Source organism: Catharus ustulatus, chromosome Z, assembly GCF_009819885.2.
Source record: "Catharus ustulatus isolate bCatUst1 chromosome Z, bCatUst1.pri.v2, whole genome shotgun sequence".
Classification (NCBI taxonomy): Eukaryota; Metazoa; Chordata; class Aves; order Passeriformes; family Turdidae; genus Catharus; species Catharus ustulatus.
Window position 1 is genome coordinate 29,867,098 of NC_046262.2, and position 24,104 is coordinate 29,891,201.

Here is a 24,104-nt window from a genome sequence, read left to right on the forward strand (position 1 = left end):
GGTTTTTTTAGCAAAGTCATAAAAAGAGTATGGCCTACAGACAGCTACAAAAGCAGTTAATTTTTTAAAAATTTAATCAACATTGTAAAGCAAGCGGAATTACTATGTTCAAGCTCAGCAAACAGTGATTTTCTGAAGATCAGAAAGACTAAGACAGAATGTATTTGAATTTTTTCTTGCTTAGTCAAAGCAAGCATCAAAAACTACATTATTGGGTAAAACCACTAAATAAGCCAAAGTGAGATGCTGATATTAAAATGGGATTGGGCAAATTTGTTAGAGAAATGTAGATTTATTTGCAGATTTATACCACAGCCACATTTGTTTTGGTCAATTCGTACCGACTCTATTCTCCTTAGGAAGCACCCGATTGTGCAACCTAAAAAGCCAGATTTTACACACTATTTACTGAACTATGACTTACAGATATGTAATTTCCAGAACACTAGAGACTGTAAAAGAAAGAGCAATATAATTGCTGGCATAACTTGATACACCACATTTGATACACTGCTTGAGAAAAAGGTGTGCATTATCTGACCACAACAATATGTGAGCAGTTCGGCTGGCACTAACCAGGACATCCATTTTGATTGCCTGCAAATAATAAATTAATTTGTATATCCGAGTGACTTCCCTGACTGGACGATTACTGAAAAACTAAAACAACTGCATTTTAATGTGCCTAAATATGAAGAAGCTCAGATCACGATAGTATGCCATTAGGGCATGTCTTCTGAAATAAATAAATCAAAGTGCCTGAAATCCCATCATTTTCCGTTGACTGAGGAGGACATTTTCTGCCCATTCTTTGAATTCAAAAGAACACACAGAATCCCCACCAGAAATCATGTATCAAGCATAAGGGAAGCTGATTTTAGGAAAAAAACTATCTCTTTTGAAATTCTACCGCAAGAACAATTCTACCTTGTCTTTTTTGTTCTTCTCTTTCTGTAACTGTGCTATTAAGGTTATGAAGAAGCCTGTCACAGCATGTAAGCAGAAGACACCTAAAGAGGTAAAATTAGGGAATATCTTAGGAAAGTTCAGACTATGCATACCTGCTGATGAAGCTGAAGAACAAGTTCATAGTATTTTGTTTGACTTGTCGCTTTTATGAATTAATTGAAAGAACCTGAACAATAACTAAGTTCTTTAAAAGCATTACATATTTTATTCAATTTTACCTAATTTTTTGCATACAAACAAATTCTTTTATTCTGTATTTCTCTTACTAAAATTTTAGCTATTCACTTCTTATAGGCAGACAAAAGCATGCTATGTCTAAGGTAAGTATTACTAATAAACCACCAAAAATCATCTGAGCTTATGAAATAGAAGTTAAAATTGTGCAGTAGTAAATATGGTTCTGTCAATGACCAGTGTCTTAAAAAAACCCCTGAAGTTCATGAAGCTTGTTGGAAAGGAATTTACAGGCAAAGCACTCTAATGTAATCTTTTTCCAAATCATCAGATTTCTCCAGGTGCACTGCAACGTTTACCGTAGCAGATCACCAGGAGAACTAAGCTTCCTCGCTGCTCCTATTTGGTAAATTCCTAATAGTATTCAAAGAAGCATTTTTAAACACATATTCTTGCTTTAGGCTGTCAATTTGCCAGCATACATTCATTAATTGGCTTTATTTAAGGCCTTTTCCAAAGAATACAAGGATTAAGCAAATAAAGTACACTCACAGAGGATGTGCAATTGAGAGTTTTCATAGAAATATAGTGTGTTGAGTATGTTATGACAACTGTTTTTACAAAGCATTACAATGAAAGCAAGCTCCTGTTACAATAGACAGCATTATGTCACTGACACTAAACTTAAATCAAGAAATATCTGTACCTTTTCCTCAACTCTTGTTAGAAAACAAAAGCTTAAAAATCACCAGAGTCATATACAAAAATGAAATACAAGGATTCGTAGATCCATACCGTGTTACTCCTTTTGATATCCAAAGCACAAATGAAATGCCTATCCTCTGCATTTCAGAGCCACTGCCTTGGTTTACTGATAAGCAGTAAGACTTACACTTTGGAACCAACGTTTATCATTTGAGAAAACCTTTAAATCAGATTTCATTACATTTCATCAAAACTTTACCTAAGGCGCACACACACATTTCAGAAAATTAAGCTCAGTCAATATTTGCACAACTGTTGTCGGTAAGATGACAAAAACACCCTCTTGCTGTAACTGGCCCAACACCGAATTATACATAAGACCCTGATGTTTGAAAAGACAGGTTATTAAAAAATTAACATACCACAGGGAAACTGCTTTTTGATTGTATGACCTTACTGTGATTCAGCTTGAAAATCCTTCCAAATGAGAATTCTCAAAGAGCTTAGTAACGGAAGTTCATTTCGAAGGAAATCCAATATGCAAATATTTCAGCTGCGCTCTTTTACAAATTGACTGCCTTGTCAGTTTCAAAAACTGAAAACCAACAATGGAACAGAGTAAGTATACTTGACCTTATTGCTAAATGTCTATTAAGAATGCTACGGCTAGTGAATTTTAAATTTCTGAAACTGACACCCAAGAATGTATAGTGCATCTTCAGCTCATGTCCCATAAATGCTGACTAGGCTCCAGCCAAAGCCTTGGAGCCAACACACTCTCAAACTTATATAACACTTACAAAGTTAGTTTAAATACACCATCAATCTATGTCTGTTCCTGCCTTGAAGTAATCCTGCTTAGTTTATCTTTTAACCCTACACTTGCATGGAGCAATACCATTACTAATCTAACAGAAAAAAACACACAGGCAACAAATCTGATTTTCTCAGCTGACAGAAAATATGAAATGCAGAAGATACAAATCCAACTTTGCCCAAAATTTGCACTTCCTGAGTCATGTTCATCTCCATCTCCCATAGTAATCAAGAAAGCAAGGACGTTGGACACAATACAGGACTAGAGGAAACAGATAAAGTAGGGTAAAAATAAAAACTAAATAATATGCAATTTGCGCATACACCTCCTAAAAACTGCAATCTCATTTATTAGTAAGGAATGAAAAACTGGCACCTTTGCTTTTGACATTATGCACCTGTGTAAAAAATGTCTGGTGAAAGTGAGCATATGCCATGCACTGGTATCTGCTCCATGAGAGCAGTTTATACAGGCCCCTAGTGGCTCAGCACACACAGCAGCAGATGAAGGGGAATTCCTACTCTTCAGCTTGTATAGTTTTGGTCCCTGCATTCCTCAAACATAGAAGCAAAAGGCAATGTTAAAAATTAAAGGTGAATTACTGACTGGACTTAAATGTCCAGGTACTTATTTCTCTACCACATCCCCAAGTACATTCTTGCACACTCTCTCCTAAGATTAAGCACTGATTTACTAACAACCATTGAGTTCACTGACTGCTGGTGGTTCGAGTTACATAACCATCTCAGCAAAACGCTTATTCACATTATTCTTTAGCGCTTGTTTTAAAAGTAGTATGACTGAAGGATCTAAAACCAGGTCCTAAGACCAATTCCTGAAACCTAGAAATACCAAGGTACCGTTTTCCTTGCCGTGCACCATTCCTAACAGCTTGCCATAGCACACGCAAACCATAATGAATTTCTTTGTATCTTCTTAGAGAAGAAGACTTCTACTAAGACAAAGCTTTTACTGCTCTAAGTGGATACAGAAAAGCTATACATAATTTTTGCGTAGAAAGCTATCTAAATATACCCCATCATATTAACACAAGTGACAAAACTAAAATTGGAAAGCTACTCATGTAAAAAGTCTCTCATCAAATCCATCCTTTCTGTGTAACACTCAGTAACTTAAAAATCCCATGCCAGTATATTTACAGCTTTTAGCAATTTTGACTGAGTGAAATTTGACAGTTGAATTTATTAAACTGACCAGTTTGTCAATTTCACATGTTAAAAAGCAGTAATAGCCCAACTCTTGTGAGAGAATTTAGAGAAGCAATCAAAAAATTGCCATCTGAAGTAAGATGCAAGTACCTATGATCATATTTAGGACAGGGGAGAATCGGTTTTTTTCTTCAGAGTTCCTCCATTCATAACAAGAATTGCAGGATTCGTTGATCCCAGCCCAGGAGAAAATGATGTCATTTACTATACACTTTCACAGCAAGCAAAGAAAGTATTGACTGCTACAACATTTTACACCACTATCAGATGCCAGAGGAAGGAAAAATATGATATACACATTTTTCCGTCTCTGTATTGAAATTCCCTATGTAATGTCCCAATATTACAGAGAAGTTGGTTGTGCTGGAACAAAAGGTATGCAGGAAGCAATCTCTGAAAGGCTAAGAAGACAATCATAGCTCCCCACAGTAATCCTAAGTTTAAGAGAATACAAGTGTCATCAGAAATACTCATGTCTGCAAATAGGAAACTCGAAAGTAAATCAGCATCTACAGACTTATCCCAGTGTAACGCTATCTCAGGCGACAAGTGAAGGAACACATAAAACCCTAACTATTCTGCGTAAACAAATTAACCCTTCTACGTGGGTCAAGACTGGGAATATGGACATCGAAATCATGGTAAAGAAGCTGCCATCCTTACACGAGGCAGTAACTGTACAAAGGCCAGGCAAAAGAATAAAATACGCATGACAGCAGTTCTGGAGAAGTAACAAGGAGAAGCAGACGTTCAAAAGCCATACATGCAAAGCTGAGTGGCAAGCACTTAAAATGGAAACAATACCGTTCTGTCGAGAACTGAGGGCATAGATAAAAGGCAAAATAGAGAATTCAGTGCAAGAAAACAACTGTTTTATCTGCCAGTCTGGGAGAGCCCGGCTGCAGCAGTAAGGAATGCCTCCTTGCACGGGCAGACGGCGCAGAGGGAGCTGCTAAGTTTGCTGAACAAATTCAAGAACCCCTCTGCAAGCGCTCGGAAAACTGAGTTTCCAGCCCGATGTGCTTCCTTTCAAGTGGCTTCGCGAGAGTAAACAAAGAAATTAAAAGCCTAACCTGTGAAAAGCTTCGCATCTCCGTGCCTCCCTGCTCCGCCGAGAGACAGCAGGAGGACGAGGAGGAGGAGAGGGAGGAGGAGAAGGAGGAGGAGGAGAAGAAAGCAGGAGGGAGCCGTGCTCGGACCGGCGCCTGGGGTCCCTGCTGGCCGCTCACCCCCAAGCCCCGTCTCCGGCGGCAGACGCCTGGTCTCTCACCCCTGCTACCTTCCCCTTCTCCGAACCCGTCAGAATAAACAAAAGAATTAATATTAATAATTCGTTCGCGAAAGCAAACAGACAGTATGCAATTATCGTGCTCCCCTCTCCCCGCCCGCGTACAGCGGCACTCAGTGGAAACGTCGACTCCGATCCATCAGTCGCCCTCTCCCTGCCCCATCCCCCGTCCCCGTACCGCAGCTCCCCTCGCTCCCCGAACAGGCCTCGCCGCCAGGCTGAGACCCGGCGGGGAGCGGGCTGGAAGCGGCCGGGGGGAAGCCCCGGGGCACCCACGGGAGAGTTGTGTGTGAGGGACATGTGTGCGGGCTGCGCGCACACACACGCACACACACACTTTTGTGCTCACACACACAAGCGCGCCTAAAGAGGCGGCGAAGAGGGAGCGGCGGCGGAGGAAAAATGGGTCAGGAGCGGGGCATTACCTGGTCATGCTGGCTCCCCCGGTCCCAGCAGCAGCCTTCGCCGCTGCCCGCCCGCCTGCCGCTGCTTCCCGCCGCCGCCGCCACCTCCTCCCGCTGCTCCCGCTCGGCTCCGGGGCGGCCAATTTAATCCGAGCCCCGCAGCAGCAGCAGCAGCAGCAGCAGCTACGAGCGAAGCCCCGCCGCTGCTGCCTGACGCTCGTGCGTGTCTCTCACAGTGCGGCGCCGGGGAGCAGGAGAGAGTCAGCAAGAGTCCGAAAATCCAGCATCCAGAAGAGCCAGGTCCCCGCCTGCCTCCTCTTGCCAGCGCCGCCTCTCCTCCGCGCTGCTCTGCTCCGCTCTGCTCTTCTCCTCTTCTCCTTCCTGCGGCGGCTGCTGCTGCTCCCGGGCGCGCTCTGTTCCCGAGCTAGCTGCTCCGTTTCCCCTCCTCCTCCTCCTCCCTCTCTCTCGCTCTCTCCCTCTCTCTCCTTCTTCCTTCCCCCTTCACTCTTTTTTTTTTTCTTCTCCCTTTCCTCCTTTTCTTCCTTCGTCTTTTCTAGCCGATTCTTTCGCTACAAATAAAAGCGAGGTCTCCCACCCACTCTCCCGCCCCCCTTGCTACAAAAAGTGCAGTGCAAACAAAAGCGAGAGAAGAGGGCACAGGGCGCGCAGAGTGGGGAGGGCAGACACGGGAAAAATTCCCAGAAACCGTCCCCGAGAGTCGAAACCTGAACAACCCTCCCCCACCACTCCGCTTCGCTCCTCTGGGGAAAAACGGGGACGCCGTGGGGACACCGGTGGAGAAGGCGCTCTCCCGTTTCGCGGGTTCGTTGTGGGCTTTGGGTTGGAAGGCTGTTTGCGCTTTTGTGTGTGCGCTTCTGCTTTTTTTGTTGGGTTGTGGGTTTTTTTGTGATTATTCTTTTTTAATCCTCTTACGCTGTGCGGATCACAGGATCCGTACGGCCCCAAGCGTCGGGGGAAGCGTGCCACCGATGTGGGTGCCTGTGCGTGTGCGGGCAGGCTGGGGGGTGCGGAGCGGCGACCCGGGCAGAGCCCGCCCCATCCCGGGCCGCGCGCCGGAGCCGCGCGCCGCACGCACACCGCGCGTGCCGGGCGCTGGGGGCGGGGCGGTGACGTCACTGGGAGCCGGGCCGGGAGGGCGGCGGGGCGGCGGCCCGGCCCCACAGAACTTCGCTGCGCCGGGCCCTGCGCCGCTCCTCCGGGGCTCAACTTCTTGTGCGCCTTCGCGGCCAGATGCTTCCACCGACCGGGGCTGTACCAGACCTCCCGGTCCGCGAGGGGTGTCCCAGAGTGACAGTGGGGCAGAGCGGTATTTTAGTATCAGTCACCTTTGTGTATGGCAAATCTCAGATTTTCTTCCTGAGGAATGGTCAGGTTTCATGCTGAGTGACACCACATGTTGCTTGGCGCAGTCGGTGGCGTAACGTTGGGATAAAAGAGGCCCCATCCCGATTCTTCTTAACCTATCCTATCCAGTCCTCTGCAGAGAAGGAGCAGCACATAGGATGTAGGTGGGAACAGTAGGATTTAGGTGAAAAGTGCTTTGGTAAACGTCATTGTGAGCTTCTAGGTGTCTTCGGAATCCTGGAAGATACACCTGCTGTGGCACAGGTTGTGGTGTGTAAAATGGGGGTAGAGTGTTAGTATAAACACAGTAAGTGCTGGTCAGGCGTTGCTGGGCGGCAGCCCGCTAACGTTGATGCTGAGAAAGTTGGCTTCCCTGGCGGAATCAAGCTCCGGAGTGGTGCTTCTCCCTCTGACTTCCATTCTGACTGGCTGCAACCTCATCAAGCTGTGTAGCGCCTGATTCTGAAGTCGGTCTTGTTGGCACCTGCTAAGTTCATTGCAGGGCATTGCTCCTTTTCTGCAGAGGAGAATGATTTGGATGTTTTCTATCATATAAACGTGTTTTATCATCCTCTGAAAGCTAGTGCTGCCAGCATGAAGGCTGACAAAAGTGAAAATAAACTTTGTTCTCCGCAAGTCCTGTAAATTGCTGTCTTCTTTTGATGCTGCCCGGTTACACCATGAAAAATGGTCACCCAAATAATCTCACACTTAAAAGAACACTAATGCGATCCAAATAGTATCTTTCAAAATACCAAGTAACCTTGTACAATAATTACTTTGTATGAAAGGTAAATATATGAAATGTGGCACAGGTGATTACTTTTTATCTTGTCAAAAAGAACTAACTATTTCATAAAAGGCTAGCTTTTCCACAAGCAACAGTGTCTTCAAAGTACAACACAAATCAAAAGGTGGGCAAAACGCTACTTGGTCTTTATTGCAATAAATGTTGTTAAAGAAAATAAAACTTAAATCATCACCTTTGCCCCCTTGACTGAAATGGCTTCAAGGCTGTATTTGCTTTGAAGTGGCAGCACTGGATAGGTTTTAATGTTATGTCCCAGCAGTTCTTATGAGTAACTTAGCTGTTTTAGTGCTCATCATGCTGTGATCCTTGCATGACATTGAAGAGTTGAGTAATAAATCCATGTATTTTATACTTTTCACATGGTATCACAACATGGATGTGAGGTTTGAGGACTACATTTAGCTTTGCTTTTTTTTAGAGTCAAAAACAGGTTGTGTAACTCTTCCTTCAGTTCAGTCAGTCAAATAAATGCAGCACATTAGGAATAAATGTATTTCTTTTTATAGAAATATTAAAACCAGATCTCTTTATAAACAAAAGCAGATAAAAAATAAACCTAAGTTCATTAAGAAGCATTAAAACACTGTATATTTCTCCTCCTGTATTGCATATCAACATTTGCTATCAGCAGCACAAATTTTGTATTTAAGATGTCAGTGTATACGTACACATACATTAACATGTATATGTGGTTTCTTAATACTGCTTTAACATTCCTTTCCTTCTAAGTGCAGATAACAGAACAAGAATCCTAATTCATGTGTTACAAACGACTCATTAAGGTAGATCTTTTTCCCCCCAAACTTAAAAAAATTCGAACACAGCATTCTACACTGGGTTCTATTTCTGTCAAGATTGAAGCAGTATGTTACTCTAAGGTTAGTACAGCACTGAATTGGAACTGCATCTGCACACTTTATAAACTTTGAAACATTTATTGTAAAATACTTAATAATCTCTAAGATGGTACTTTAACTAGGCTTGAAATATAGAAATCTTGGTGAGGTTTTTTTGGTTTTTTACTGGTGAAAGTAAGATTTTTTAATTTGGAGATAAGTATCATGTATGCCCTCAGAGGTTTCTTTTAAAAAAAGCCTCTTAGTCTTATCATTCCAGATTAACTATTTAATCTCATTTTTCCCGCTCATGCAGCTGTTTTCAGTCTTCTCATGGAGGCTGCACACCAGCAGTGAAAATCTTACGTGAAGTGCAAGCTACGAGTGCAGGTTTAAATCTCAAAAATTTTAGCAAAGGAGGAAGTGAAATGGGTCAGTGTGCCTGCTGTTCATCTGAATGACCTGTGACCATATTCTTGAGTAACTTCTACCATAGCTCTTCAAAAGGCCAGCCATAGACCTTCATGTCTTAGACTTATGAATTTAATCTATTAAATAGCAGTCTGTTCATAGTGGGAGTGTTATTTTCCTTTCATCTATTCTGCCTTGTATTGTTGCTTGAATTCATGATAAATAGCATCCCACAGAGCTCTTTAACACAGTAGGATATTCCATTAACAACTGGAACCAGTGGACATTGAGTCAGTGCATAGCAAAATCAGGAAGGCGAGGGGTAGCAGGAGATGTGCATCAGAAAGGTTGCTCTATAGTCTCTCCTTTTTTTTTTTCTTCATTCATTGTGATAGCTGTATTTTACAGTTATTTATGATTAATGTATGGCAAGCTGTTGGCTGAAATCTAACAGGTGATTTGTCACAAAGCTACACTAATACATATTCTAAACATTGACTTAAATGATTATGAGAAATGTTCCTGAGTTGCCATTCTGGTATTTGAAATTTCTCGCTTTTAGACCACAGACACTTTGACCCCCTATTGTTAATAACCTATTGTTAATAAAATACTACTAGACAAGTAAACATGTCATCCATATGGAAAGTTTTTTTCTGCTAATTCAGTTTGTGTACACATCTTTTAAGGGCTGATTTAGTACACCTCACTAGACACTGTCATTACTTGTCCTTACTTGGTGGACAGTTTTGATTCATATGCATCTTCCAATTTACGAAACTTCAGTAGTTAGAGACAAAGGTATGGAGAGAAAAGTAATTTTCGGTGCAGTTTTTTTATGATCATTTTTGCCACATCTGCTATTTTTCCTTCAGACAGAGACCTGCTGTCTGAAGGAGATGCAGCTTTATACACTTGTGTGATTCCCCTGGTACCCAAACAAATTCTGTATGTGCCAGCACATAAGTCCATTGCATCGCAATCAGGTATCTTATCCTACAGGTCTTAAGCCCTGTCCTTATTTTTCCTCTGTGGAAATAGATGCTAGAAAGATAAGGAAGATGAGCAGGCTGGTTGTCACATTTGTCCCAGCCTAGTAATTGGTGTCAATGAACCACAGACCCAAAACATAGGTCTACCATAGACCCAAAATAGCATGGTGGTGGAATAAGTTGATGTAGCGCATTAACTCAAATCAAATTAGGCTTAATTGTTCCTGCTTGTCGGGGAAGAACTTGTACTAGCTCTTTGTGGTTTTTTTGGTTGGGTTTTGGGGCTTTTTTGTTTTGTTTTTTTTAAAGTGTAAATAGCAAGAGGACAGTAATGAATCATAGAACCCATGGAAATCTCCAAGGTCTTGGAGATGATGAAGCGGGATTAGCTTTGTCAAAGTTCACCAGAGTGTGTACCACAAACTGAAAATAAACAGCAGCTTTTTTAGGTGTAAGTAAGATTTATATATAGAGGAGGCAGCTTTGTCTTTTATTTCTGTACTATTTGGAGTATCTCAGATGGTGTGAGAACTCTGCTAACTATTCAGAAAGAAAATACTTAGAATACAGAACACAATGTGATGGCATTGTTCGTGAAAATCGTGCCTCTCTCTGTATATATACATATACATATAAAATATATGTATGCACACAGGTGCACGAGGTCTATTTCAAGATTTGTCATCAGTTTGAATATGGTGCAGTAGACAGAGTTTTTTGTTTTTCTTTTTTTTCCTTCTGGATTCAAAATGTAGAAGATACCACTACATTTTAAGGACAGCAGCAGAGAGCTAGGTCTAGAATGTCAGAAATATTCTCTAATTTCATCAGAGGAAAGGGGATCACAGTAAAGGAAAAATAATAGCCAAATAACAAATGTTAGTTCTCATCTTTGCAACAATAAACCAAAAATTAGACGTCATACATTACTTAGTGCATATGACTATTTAATTGTTCCTCAACATCCACTAGGGAGACTAAAGGCACTGTTTTGCACCCATAAGTCAGAGATCACTGTCTGTATAACACTGCTTGATCTAAATCTTGATACACTTCTTGATATAAATACTGGAAAGTAGCAGAATTCACATACTTTAAAACTGAGAAAACAAGAGGAAGATCCTAATACTGTAACTAATTCACAGAAATTAGGAAGATTTGTTAATCTTTGACTTGGACACTGACTTCGATTTTCAAAGGAGACACTCACTGCTGGTTAGGTTATATAGCTTCTTTTATAGAAAAAGTATCCAGAAATGCTTCCTAGAAAACTGGGGATCTCACAAACTAACAACTACTAGTCAAAGTGAAGTCCTATTAATCTGAATGTTCCATCCTGCAAAACATCAAGGAGGTTCAGAACACATGGCAGTGCTGTGCTGACAGGGCACTGAAAGGAGGATAGAGGGAGGAAAATGAGAAGTCTTAGCTTATTTCCCAACCTTGAACTTTTTGCTTCTTGAATATAGGGGTGTTTTGGAAGAAACTGCTCAGTCATCTGACGTGGACAGAGTTTCTCCATTCCTCTCATTTTGTCTCCTTTCTCTTGGTAAATCAAGGGGCATAGACAAGCACTGGGAGACAAGAATTGTATTGTTGCAGCAGAATTACAAATCTTGCAAGATAGAATGTGAAAAGGGAAAATGAAAATACAAAACTGTTTTCAGCATCTCTCTCTTAAAATACCCTGTAATTGATATTTGAATGTTGTAGGCCCATAAATATTTAAAAAATAGCATAGATAAATATCTATTGTACCAAAACTATTTTGGTTTTGTTTTGGTTTTTGTTTTTTTTGCTAGAGAGGACCCTGTCATGCTCTGTCTTGTTGACTTTAAGTAAACTTGGATGGCTAAGTTTAAACCTCTTCCACTGAATCTGTTCAATTCTGATCTGTGTACAGATTCAAGCAAAGTAATTTTTTCCCTCAATGTGCTCCCATTAACTTCAGATAATGTGCTTCCTAATTAAAAATATAGAAAAGTGTTTGCGACTAGTGGGTAAGTGTCCTCATTACAAAAAATGGTGTCATATTTGATAATTATATTTAAGTAAAGAACTTCATGGAAACTAAAATTTTTCTCTCATATTTTAATGCACTTACTCCACAGCAAGTTTAATGGCAGGTCAATCTAGATAAAACATCCTGAAGTATTTAGTATTAGCCTTAAGTCTGAGTCCTACTAATTGACCACTTTTCATAAGCATTGTATTCATCTTATTTTCAATTGCAAACATAAAATATGTCAAATTCCATGAAATCTGATATCAGAGGAAACATTTTTACTGTCTGATTTTGACTGACCTGTATAAGCAGATTACTGAATTTTCATTGGAACAGTAAAAATATTTTCCTTCTAATCATTCTGTTATATTACCTCTTCATTGTTTCAGTTTATGTTTCCTTCCATCCCATTTATTAATCACTAAATGCAAGCCCAGTTCAACTTTTACTATTACAGAACATAGTATAGAAGCTATGCACTACCACATCCTTTTATGGAAGACTGTGTATTTTGGGCAGAACAAGAGGTGTTAAAACCACATTACCCAAACAAATCTGCTCACCACACAACATTCTCTAATTATTTTCATTCTCAGCAATTCAATTAAAACAGAAATTAGGACCATGAGAAAAATCTATATTTTAGCCAACTAAGTTATTCATGAAAAAGGAATGGAAAGATTAAATCTGTTGTATTGAATCCAGATTATTAGCGAGCTTGGATGCCAAGTTCTTTGTCTTTCAATGTTGAAAAGCACTTTTACACATTAGACTAACCCTGTGAGGAAAATTGCATATTAGTCACAAGGGGTTTTTCTCAACAACAGAAAAAAAGATTTTCAAAGTCCTGTTATAACAATGACAACCCATTCATTATGAACTTCAGCAGACACCTTTTCTTTTTGATTCAAATATATTTCAATGACCGCCTTTTTTTTTTAATAGACACAAGTTAGCAAAAACATGAATTGGTGGCAACCAAACTCACAAATTAAGATTTTGCTCGTGTTTTCTGATTTTTTTCCTTCTCTGAGAAGGCACAAAGGACATAATAGGGGCAATAAAATCCAACTCCAGTGTTTGTGAAATGACAGCAACATGTTTCATATGTTTAATCTCAAGTAGGTTCTGCATATTCAGGTTGCAGGTAGGTATGCTTAAAAAAGTAAATAAAAGACTTATTCAGACTTCTTTTTACTACCCTCCTCTGTATTTGTTTCTGTGAAATCTGATTTTGTAACATAAATGTTTCTTTGCTCCCAGTGAAGCTTTACATTCTCTTTAAACCAATCACATAGAGTGATTTTCTGAATCATCTACTTCTTTCATCTTCTATTGCCTCCCTTCTCTCTGGCAAGTGACTGTGCTTTCTTTTTTTTTAACTCTATGCTTTGTCAAATGTCAGCTTCCCTGGCATTCCAAGACCCTGGCTTCCTTTTCATTTGTTTCTTCTTTCATTCATTTCCTCTTTTTCAGATCTCTCCCATAAATACCTCTGTCATAAGCCTTTTCTAGCTCCAAATCCTCTACTTTCCATTTGAGAATTACACTCGTATTATGTATTACTCATATATGTAATCGGGAACAGGGGAAGTACATAATATTTGCTAATCTGTATTTTTTGAGACACCAAACAGGTCAGCAAATTCTTTCTCAACACATTGAGAAGGAGGCAGTAGCAAAACACTGCATAACAGTTATATATTGTTTTATTACATGCAGTATGTACACTCTTTCAGAGAATATACTTAAGAAGCTGGAGGCACTGAGGCAGGGAGCAGTTCTGAACACAGCATATCCCACTGAATATTTCTTCTTGTTACAGCATTCAGTACCTAAATGCTTGGTTGGTTATGCATGGCCCTACTTCTCCCTGCCTAGATCCAATTCATTTTGGTTCTGCAAGGTGTGAAAATGGTCTTGGAAGGAGGCGACTTGTAGCTAAAATTTGGAATCTGCTATTCTTAAAGATTTTGAAGTTGTGGAACATCTAAGGAAAGAAAAGGGTCACTATCATAATGGGTTTCTGACTAACAAATAGGTCACAAATATGTCATATGGGGAGCCTTCAGGAGCAGTTGTAGAAGGCATTAGCTGTCCTTTCAAGAACTGCAATGATCTTGGGATCAGAAAGATATTAATTTAAATGACAGTGATATGATTGTCCCATCTTTTCATATAATTAAGGAAGAAGAAATCCCAGGATTTGTCTTAATTCTGTGTAAATAAAATGCCAAATCTCAGGGCATTTGTGACAGTTTGCCCTTGAAGACTCTGTAGTAAGCAGCAGCAACTGGTTTTGTGGACTCACTTCAGCAGAGATTATGTAAAAGGTGTAGCTTGAAAGAATACTGTAATCTTTTTTCTTTGCATGCTGATTCCCAAGGTGGCAAAATACAGTGATGACAGTGATGATGGAGGTTTCTTCCTGTAATTTATGCTTTCATCACATTCAACAATGTACCGAGTTGAATCTACTATCAATATGATCTGAAACAATAAAGTTTTCTAACAAGAGGTAAATCACTATCTCATTCCATCACATGAATTGTCTGTCTTTATACAGATGCATACACACACATAAACATAGAACCCCTTTTCTAAAGAGAATTTAGAAAAAAACAGGACAAACTTGGATTAGGATGAAGTACTTTTAGCTGGAACATTTTCTGTGTCACATAGTGTTTTTTAAAGAGCTTGTACTGGTTTTCTGGACACAAGGAGGTGCTAGATTTATGAAATTATTTTGTGTATGATTTTACTAAGAAGAAATCAGGGAAAAAAAATCTGTGTTCTAGTTAAACAAAAAAAATCTGCAACTTGAATTATTTTGTTCAGCAAAAATTATTAGTTCACTTGGTAAATTCTCAAGCAACAGACAGAAAGAACAGCAAAACTGTATTTTAAAAAAAATAATTAAGAAAAAAAAAGGAAAAATGTTTGTAGATATTTCTACTGGCTAATCAACCCAGTGTCAGTTATCAAGATGTATAAACACCACTGTAGTCAGTCCTTTGTTCAGTGCTACCAGGATGCTGCTCATCAAAGCCTAACGAATACTTTAGCCTCTTGATTTTACTGTTACTAAGCAGAAAAAAGATGACACGGTTTCAACAGAAGAAAACAGCATCCCAGTATCAACTAGATTGGAAAAGACCTTTGAAATCATCTGGCCTATTGCCTAACAACACCTTGTCAACTAAACCATGGCACCAAGTGCCACAACCAGTCTTTTCTTAAATACCTCCAAGGATGATGACTCTACCACCTCCCTGAGCAGCCCATTCCAATGCCCAATCACCGTCTGTGTGAAGAACTTCTAACATCCAACCTAAACCTGCCCTGGAACAGCGTAAGACTGTCCTCTTGTCCTGTTTCTGGGAGAGGAGACTGGCCCCTGCCTGGCTACAACCTCCCTTTGGGTAATTGTAGAGATTGATACGGTCATAAGGTGATAAGCCGTCCTCCTGCTGCTCCAGTAGACCTAAGTGATGTGAAGCCCATGGATACAGCAAACTGCAACAACTGAGATATGTTTATAACTGATCATTTAATTTCAAAGAAGAATAAAGCAAAAGGAAGCTTCAAAGATTGTTTCCACTTACTAGAATGATATTATGTAGTAAGCCACAAAGTAAGTCATAGAATTATAGTATCATATAACACGCTGATCTGGAAGGCATCCATCAGGATAACTGAGTTCACCTCTTGGACCTACATGGCACCATCCCTGAACATCACATGTACCCGAGAGCATTGTCCAAATGCTGCTTGAACTCTGTCAGACTGGTGCTGGGACCCCTTCCCTGGGAGCCTGTTCCAGTGTCCAACCACCCTCTGGGTGAAAAACTTTTTTCTATTATCTGACCTAAATGTCCACTGTCTCATCTTCAGGCCATTTCTCCTTGAGTCCTGTCATTGGCCATAAAAGCAAAGAGATCAGTGTCTGCCTTTCTACTTCCCAGCAAGGATGTTGAAGGCATCAATGAGGTCTCCCCTCAGTCTCCTTCAGGCTGAACAGACTTCAAGAGCCACTCCTTACAGAGCTTCCCCTCCAGACCCGTCACCATCGTGGCCCTCCTTTAGAAGCTCTCTATTATCTTAATGTCCTCTTATATTGTGGCACCCAGAAGTACCCCCAGCACTGGAGGTGAGGCTGCTCCAGCTCAGAGCAGAGCAGAACAATCCCCTCCCTTGCCCGGCTGGCCATGCTTTGCCTGATACCCCACGACAGGGTTGGCCCTCCTGGCTCCAGGGCACTGCTGATTCAGATTCTACTTGCCACAGACCATGATCCCCAGGTCACTTTTTGCAGTGCTGCTCTCCAGCCTCTCATTCCCCCAAGTATTCGTTCAGCCAAGGTTGTCCCATCCAAGGTGAAGAATCCATAAATCACTTACCCTTGTTAAACTTGTGTATGACCGTGCTAAATATTTATGCGTCACAAAACAAAGTAGCCTGTCATGTGAAAATGGCTTGCATTTCTGCTTCAGTCCTGCATTTGGTTTGTCTTAGTGCTTACTCTACCTAATGATTTGGACTGGCCTATATTAATGATCTTTGCTGTTCATTATTTAGTATTCTCCCAGCCAGAAGAAGCAGCATCTGAAGAAACTTATTTTCATAGTATCTGAAAGACAGGAAGCTTCAACCAGTGCGGAGAAAGGCTTCCCAGAACTGGCATTTACTTTCTTTCACATTATATCATTTTGAGCATGTCCATCCTCACAGACATGAGAAGTTACCCAGCACTGTGAGCAGTGATGCTGATTGTAGTTCTATGCATAAAAAGCAATAGGAAATACATCTGTTTCTAGTCCTATAGTAAATGAAGCACAAGAAGAAAGTAACTTGTGTCTTGTGGGTATCAGAATGTACTTCCCCAGTGAGGTTTTGAAAGGCTGTACATTGCAACCTGTGTACTTAATATACCATTTCATTCTATTATTCAAAAATGAAGAAAAGAGAAGTCAAAAGAGTTCAAAGAAGTCAGAATGGATTTTTTTTTTAACTCACGTGTGCATAGACAATGTAAATACATAATTTAAATATTTAGCTGATCATGCACTTTTGTAACTCTCCCTGCATTTTTGATATCATATATGATACTTTAAATCCATGCAATATGTACCAAATAGGTTAAGTAGACAAAGACTGATGACAGTGCCTACGCACAGCTTAATTGTGAACATACTCATATTCATACCATACTAAATGAGATGAGTCTTCTGTTTAAAGTAATGTACTTGAATAAGTGCTTGCAGAAAAAGAGATATTAGAAGTGTAGTTATATTTCCCTCTAAAGGCTGAATTAGTCTGCTGAAACTTTTTAAAAGTCCTATGAAAAGTATATTTTTATGAGTATAAGAATTGAATTTATTCCAAAGATATCCAAAATACTGTCACCAACTGAAAAACATCTAAAGAAACACTAGGAGATTATATTCCCTGAGCTAACTGTTCAAACCTTAGCAATTTCCATCTCCTCGTTACTTACATAGTATCCACTCCCTTTCCTCTATAAATTGCTTTCTTCTAGTTATGATACAGCAGTGTGATTCAACTCTCTCCACAAAACCACAGTGGAAATCTGAGTGCTCTGAGACATTCATGGGGTCTGGCTAGTCAACATAACTGGGACTACATTCAGAAAATTGCCAGTGCATTTAAAGGCAAGAAAAAAGGCTAAATCTTTAAAGACAAAACCTTTAAATAGGGCACCAGTTTTTCATTTGCAAATCCTATTTTTTTTATTCTTTGCAGTGAATGTTCAAGGATAGTAATAGAACTGCCTTTTCAAGAATTTGGAGATTTGCCAGTTGTCCTGGTTAAAGATTTCATTATTTGCTATTTACAGAGCACATAGGCATGAAGTATTCACTAGTTTATCGTTCTAAGCTAATAAATGGTATCTATTTAAATGGAGGAAACTCACTTGCAAAGATACTTGGTACATTGTGTGCTGCTTATTGATTGGAAAAAAAAATGCAGCAACTGCAAATGGATAAATAACTCTTCCTTCCCAAAGGTTAATATCAAAACAAAATGGATATAACTACTATCCTAACACAGTCCAGTTCAAAACTGTTTCTGCAAATATGTTTTCTGGTTATGTAAAACAGTTTGACAAATATGTAATTACCAAATAAAGAGAAAAATTAATAATGAAAATTTTGTCTCTGTTGCAGAGATTCAAGCATGATTAACACAAAGTAAATTAATTTGTGCTATAGCTCATTAGAATATCTTTAGAAACTCCTAGTCTCCAATCAGCAAGGTAGTCCAGGATTCTCTGTTTTCATATTTCACTAAAAAATTTGGAAAAACAGAGGTCTTATCCTAATTCTGTATGAAAATGGCTTTGTGACCATTGTTGCATCATATTACACACATGAAGTGTGGTAATATTGTATCTTAGTGTATACTTTTTTATACTTTATGATATAACTATCCAATTTTTAAGCATAAGAATTAAATTGCTTTATGATTTAACAATAATTAAATTAATTCAATCATAGAATCATTAAGTTTGGAAAAGTGAAGTCATCGAGTTATCACCAAGATCATCAAGTCCAAACTTTGACTGAACACTGCCATGCACGCTAAACCATATGATGAATTCTTATGTCTACTATTTCATTAAAAAAATGTTTATAAGCATTTCCTTTGTAAAATTAACAAGCATTTTGTTGAAATGTGCCATTATATGATTACAAAATAAAGTAGCATATGATACTACATAAGGAAGCAATTAAAATTGTATTCAGTATTATCATCAGTCTGATCTTGAAGTTTTTTAGATATTCTTACCCTGTAAATAACTAAGTACAGGCCTCTGTCTAGACTGACCAGACTGTTTGGAAGCACTTGACCTGGAGTGAGCTAAAAATCTGAATAGCCCTATTTACCTTAACTTTCTTAGATACCTTAGCTATCTCTAAAGCAGACACAATGGTTAACTATGAACCAAAATTGAAGATTTTAATTAGAGGGCAGATTATAACTATGTGTTCGAACAAATCTCTTTGAAGACCACAGCCTAAAATCACCTGTGTTTTCATAATCTAGAACAGAAAGTTTTTTTGCTTTTGTGTTCCAAACTACATTAGAGATTAGGTGTTGTGGGTGGAGGAAGGATGTAGGAGGCGCCCCTAATTAAAAGAAAGTCTTCAGCCCTCAAAGCTCTACAATTTATTAAACAGTAAGAAACCCATAATCCAGAGTAATTTGTGATTTAGTCAGCCTTTTAGGCTATCTGGCTGAGAGCTGATGGTAATATTTATGTTTATTCAGAGTTTCTAGTGCAAAATGCTTCAAAAATGAAACGAATATCAGGAATTTCTCCAGTCATTTCTCTTTACACAGTTTCATTTTTCCTCCTGCCAAGGTGATCAGTAGGCATCCATTAGCTGGATTTTCTCTCTTGTGATATAATGATACGTACAAAATGCAATCAAATTCCAATTAATTCTTTTAAAACTGTGATTAATATTGAGCAAAATCTAAGCTGTGCAAAGATTACTGTTACAGTTAAAGTTCTGTGTAAGTGTCCAAAACAGTGCTAATACTGACAAGTCTAAACTGTGGCATTTCATGGCATCTTGCCTTTTTCCATTATTTAGCATATATCTACTGTAAGTAAATTATAAGCACAGAAAGAAACATTACTGAAGTTTATTGATGACTCTGGCTGAATGACATCAATAAGTCAGGCATTTTCATGTTATGTCAAAGCTTCCATAAGCAGAACACATTTTCAGTTCTTCTCAGAAACTTGGGCACCCAGATATTTCAGTGCAAGGTCTCCCTTGACCTAGAGGTTTTCCAGGAGAGATTATAACTTAGGTGACTCATTTCAGCAACAGATGACCCTGCTTGAGCAGGGAAGGCTGTTCAAAGTCACCTCTAGACGTACTTCCTAGCCTAAACCACTCTAAAATTCTATGATTAAAAGTTTCCTGAAGAAAGTACAGCAGAGTAAAAGTTCCTATTTGATCACCTACTAGTTACCTCTAGTATCTACGAGTAATCAGTTTACAAGTAAGTACAGGAGAGGAGGATATTTAATGTTATAGGATGGGAAGTGGGGGGACATTTGCTTACACTACCTTCTTACTTAAGGATTTATTCTGTAAAGAAATCTGCTGCTAATAGTGGCCTTCTAGCAACAGGACAGCACTCCTAAAACACCTGCCCTTCCTTAAAACACAGGAAAATGTATAATAAAGTATTTTGTATGCTAAAGAACCGTTTTAGGAAGAACTACTATCCTCTTATATTTACCAATCCTGCACAGTTGCTAAATTATCTCCCTATCTCAAATGGCCTTTCTAGAGGTACAGTTCATTTGCCATTTATCACAATTACTCAACAAATACATAAGCATATTTAAAGTCTCCTCTAAGTAAATCAGAGAACTGTTTTTTCTTTGTCAGGTCCTGCAAAACTTGTGTAGAAGTGTGGTGTGCTATGATTACTGTAGTGTCTGGACACCTTTCCTTGAGTGATGCCTTGTGCTTGCAGAAAACATTGATGCCTTCTGGTAGGAAAAAAAGAGATATGAACACCAAAAAAACAGCTGACAATAAAAGTTGCTCTGACAAAGTCCAAACTCTTCCATTAATTATTTGATCACTATAGGAATTAGTGTAAGTGACAGGCGGATATTATGTTCAGCTCTTCTTGAAGAAAAGATTTTATTTTGTACAATTCTGTTATTTCAAAAGGTGTAGTTAAGACACAGTCATCTCAAAATTACATAGGTAAATAACCTTTGTCCTTCATTATAGGCAAGAGAAACAACTTAGTTGCTTGTTATTATCAAATTGCAATTTAATGATGGAAAAATTTAATGTGAATGTCTGCACAGAGTTGAATTCAGGGCAGAAAGTTGGAAATATCTGGGCTCTATCTGTGTAATCAAAGAAAACAGGTATGTAGGAAAGACTGGAGTAAAAGAAAAAGATGTATTGCTGCATTGGTAGTTGTCAGAGAAAAGAGAAAAAATATTTGAAATCATAAGCATACACAGTCCTGAAAAGAAGGCAGAATTTTTAGTGTTTTTCTTCTGCTGCCTGCAAGTTTCTGAGAAATACAGGTATAAATATATATGTACATCTATTGTTGATCATTTGGAAGGATGACAACTTTATTTTGTTGTCATTTACTCTGTTCAAGGAATGTCTGTATAATGGACCTAATCAGAGACTGCAGTCATCTGAGGAAGTACTTTGAGCACTATGATTTCCAGTCACAAAAGCAATTGTGGGAGTGGTTGAAGATGCTAGTTTGTTTGGATTAACCAATTCATTAATGCTACTTCTTTCTTTTTCTTTCTTTTTTTTTTTTTCTTTTTTTTCTTTTTTTTTTTTTTTAACTACCACTGACCACTGTCAACTTCGCTGTTATTTAGGGAAATTTCTTCCTATTCACATACAATTGTCAGTGTAATAATATTTTTCTGGAAAACAGCAGCAACTTCTAACTGTGTCATCATTCTCAAGAATTATCTTTCAAGCAGGAAAGCAGGAATAAATAGTAACAAGCAAAGACCGGAACAATCAGTTTAAAAATGTCTGGATTTCTATGACACCAGCAGATTGGCAGAATGCAATTAGAAAAAAAGATATGAAAATCCAAGGACAGAATCTACTTTCTTGGGCAACTTAATAAAGAAGAATCAGAAAAATTATTCTCTAAAGCAATTCAGAGAGTGTGTATGTTCCTATGATTCTGGACAGGAACTTGCAAATTTTGTATTGTTAGATTGTTACAGATATGGAGTGTTCCAATAGACAGATGAGTATCAGTTCTTCCATATTTTTGACAGTTGAAATTCATTCCTATGAAGTAAAATCAAGTGTGATTCTTGCATATGTCAGCTTCATCCTCCCAACAACAATGAATTCACAACTGCACAATCAGAACACTTGAAAGCAAGAAACAGCTTTTTTCACAACAACAAACAAATAGGTGTAACCAAATAGACACCATTAACACAGAGTAAGAGAATTATTGGCATCTGCAGAGTTTGTGAAGAAAACAGAGGTTTAAGATAAGACAACAGTAAAATTTTTGAACATATCAATATGAATAATTAAAAATTTTTACAATGATCAGGGAAAAGAACTAATGAAGAGGTGATGCAAATATATGTAAAGAGAATGCAAATAGAAAAATGCTAATCATTAGTTGGAATTGAAGGTCAGTTTATTCATGTTAGGAAAATCAGTTTCTCTCAATCCATCCATTTCCCATGGATATATTAGGTGCTTAAGATACACAAGAAATACTGCGGGGAACTTTTTCAATTTTTTGTTGCTCAATATTTGGAAATTTTTAATTATAAAGACAAACTTTAATCAAAATTCAGTGTATCAACCTTTTCTTTACTTTTTAGGCATGACTTTCTGACACACACACTTTAAACTCCATTATCTGCTTTTTTGTTAAATAAGTGATTTCTTTCTTGCACTAGATTTTGTTTGTGTTTGGTTTTGGTTTATTAATTTGCTTTTTTGTTTCTGGTTTTGTTGTTGTTGTTTATTTTAATTTGAAAGTTTTAGGTGTTCCAAATTGCAATTATCAGTGGTCATAAAGTTCTACATATTCTACAAAATATTTCTTAGGTGTAAGTTGGTCTTTCTGCTCTTGAAAGTCATAGTAGGATTGCACTCTCTCAGACTTTATATTTCTCAATAAATCCAGCCACAGTCAAAATGAACACTAAGAATTTAAGGTCTTTAAACTAGAATGGTTTACCACCTGTTCTCCATGAATTGGAGTGGCTTTGGGTTCAAAAAGTTTCATTTCTGTAATTTTCGTACAGTAAAGCAAATGAAAAGTTCCTAAGTCTCCCATATCCAGAGGGGGTCACAATATCTCACAATTTTAGTTATCCATGGAAGGTATAGCTCTGATTTTTCCTTATAGAATTCAGTGGTGTTTAGCTGGGTTTAATCTGCTCTAAAACTAGCCACATCATAAAAAAAACCCAAACAAACAATTAGTTTTATTTATAATTAAATGTTAGTTGTTTATTTGAAGATAGTGAAACTTCTATTATTTTCAAGGAAAAGTATATCCAGTTGCTAAGGTGTGTATTTTTAAATCAAAATGAAAGTTAGAACTCTTTCGGTTTTGGTAAGAAGAATTAGTCTGTTGGGGATTTCATTATTACATGAAATTCTGCCAGCTGTATATACTGCTATATCTACTGAAATATATCTTTCCTATATGTATGCCATGTTATTATATTGAAAAGTTCAGGTTTAGGAACAGCAAAAAGTTTTGGAGCATCAGGAGCATTAAGAAAATATTTTAAAAAGTATAATGTGTCTTCTTTTTCATAAACACCTCTTCAAATTTCCAAAATTTGAACTAATTTTTTGGGGAAAACTTTTACATTTGTAAAAAAAAAAAAAATATTATTTTTGGGAAAATGAATTTAAATAAAGATATATTAACAAAATACTTGGGAGCACTGACAATTCTTGTGAATTGTATGACTTACTGCTTTGCAGAATGGTAAGGATGTGACCCAGAAAGTTGCTTCTTCAATACACTAGTTGAGAAAACACTAACTCAGACAAAAAAAAGAAATGGAAAACCCACAACCAAACCAACCAGCCAAACAAGCCATCTCCCCCATCAAATCATTATGAGATAGAAAACTGTATTAACAAGATACACTTTTAAAAGTGTCCTGTAATTTCTAATTTCTTGTGATTTTTTTGAGAAAAAAACATGGCATACCATTAAAGGAGATTATCCTCATAATCTGTGGGGAGTTTATGTTTCCAATATAGTGCTACTTCCACCTGTGCAAACACCAATAAAATTAATTTCTAAACTAAAAGGTCATGCCTGATTCATCATCTGTGTTCTGTAAACGCATGACACATGCCCAAGGCAAATTTAAGCTTGAAAACAGAATAAAAATAGTGAGGTAGAGAACTGTGAGTTTCTAAAAATACAGAAAAGTTGGATTTCCTAAATCAAAGCATATTGCTGTTAGTCAGATCTGTTCAACTATCACTTAGCTGTGTTTATTTTTCCAAGTGGAACAATTTTTTCTTCCTAGTAGGAGGAAATTTCTT

The 24,104-nt window shown here is 38.2% G+C and overlaps 1 protein-coding gene across 50 annotated transcripts in view; it reads right to left on the reverse strand.

Moving 5' to 3' along the window:
- The window catches only part of PTPRD (protein tyrosine phosphatase receptor type D), a 1,216,292-nt gene that overhangs the window by 369,247 nt on the left and 822,941 nt on the right, over window positions 1-24,104 (reverse strand). Inside the window, exon 1 of one of the 50 annotated variants that reach the window (XM_033085110.2) lies at window positions 5,608-6,062. The exons of 48 other annotated variants lie outside the window; for them this stretch is intronic. The gene's annotated coding sequence lies outside the window, so the exon portion shown is untranslated. Of the gene's footprint in view, window positions 1-4,967; window positions 5,039-5,607; window positions 6,063-24,104 lie in introns of those variants that run through there. One more of the 50 variants, XM_033085111.2, reaches the window with a different exon arrangement.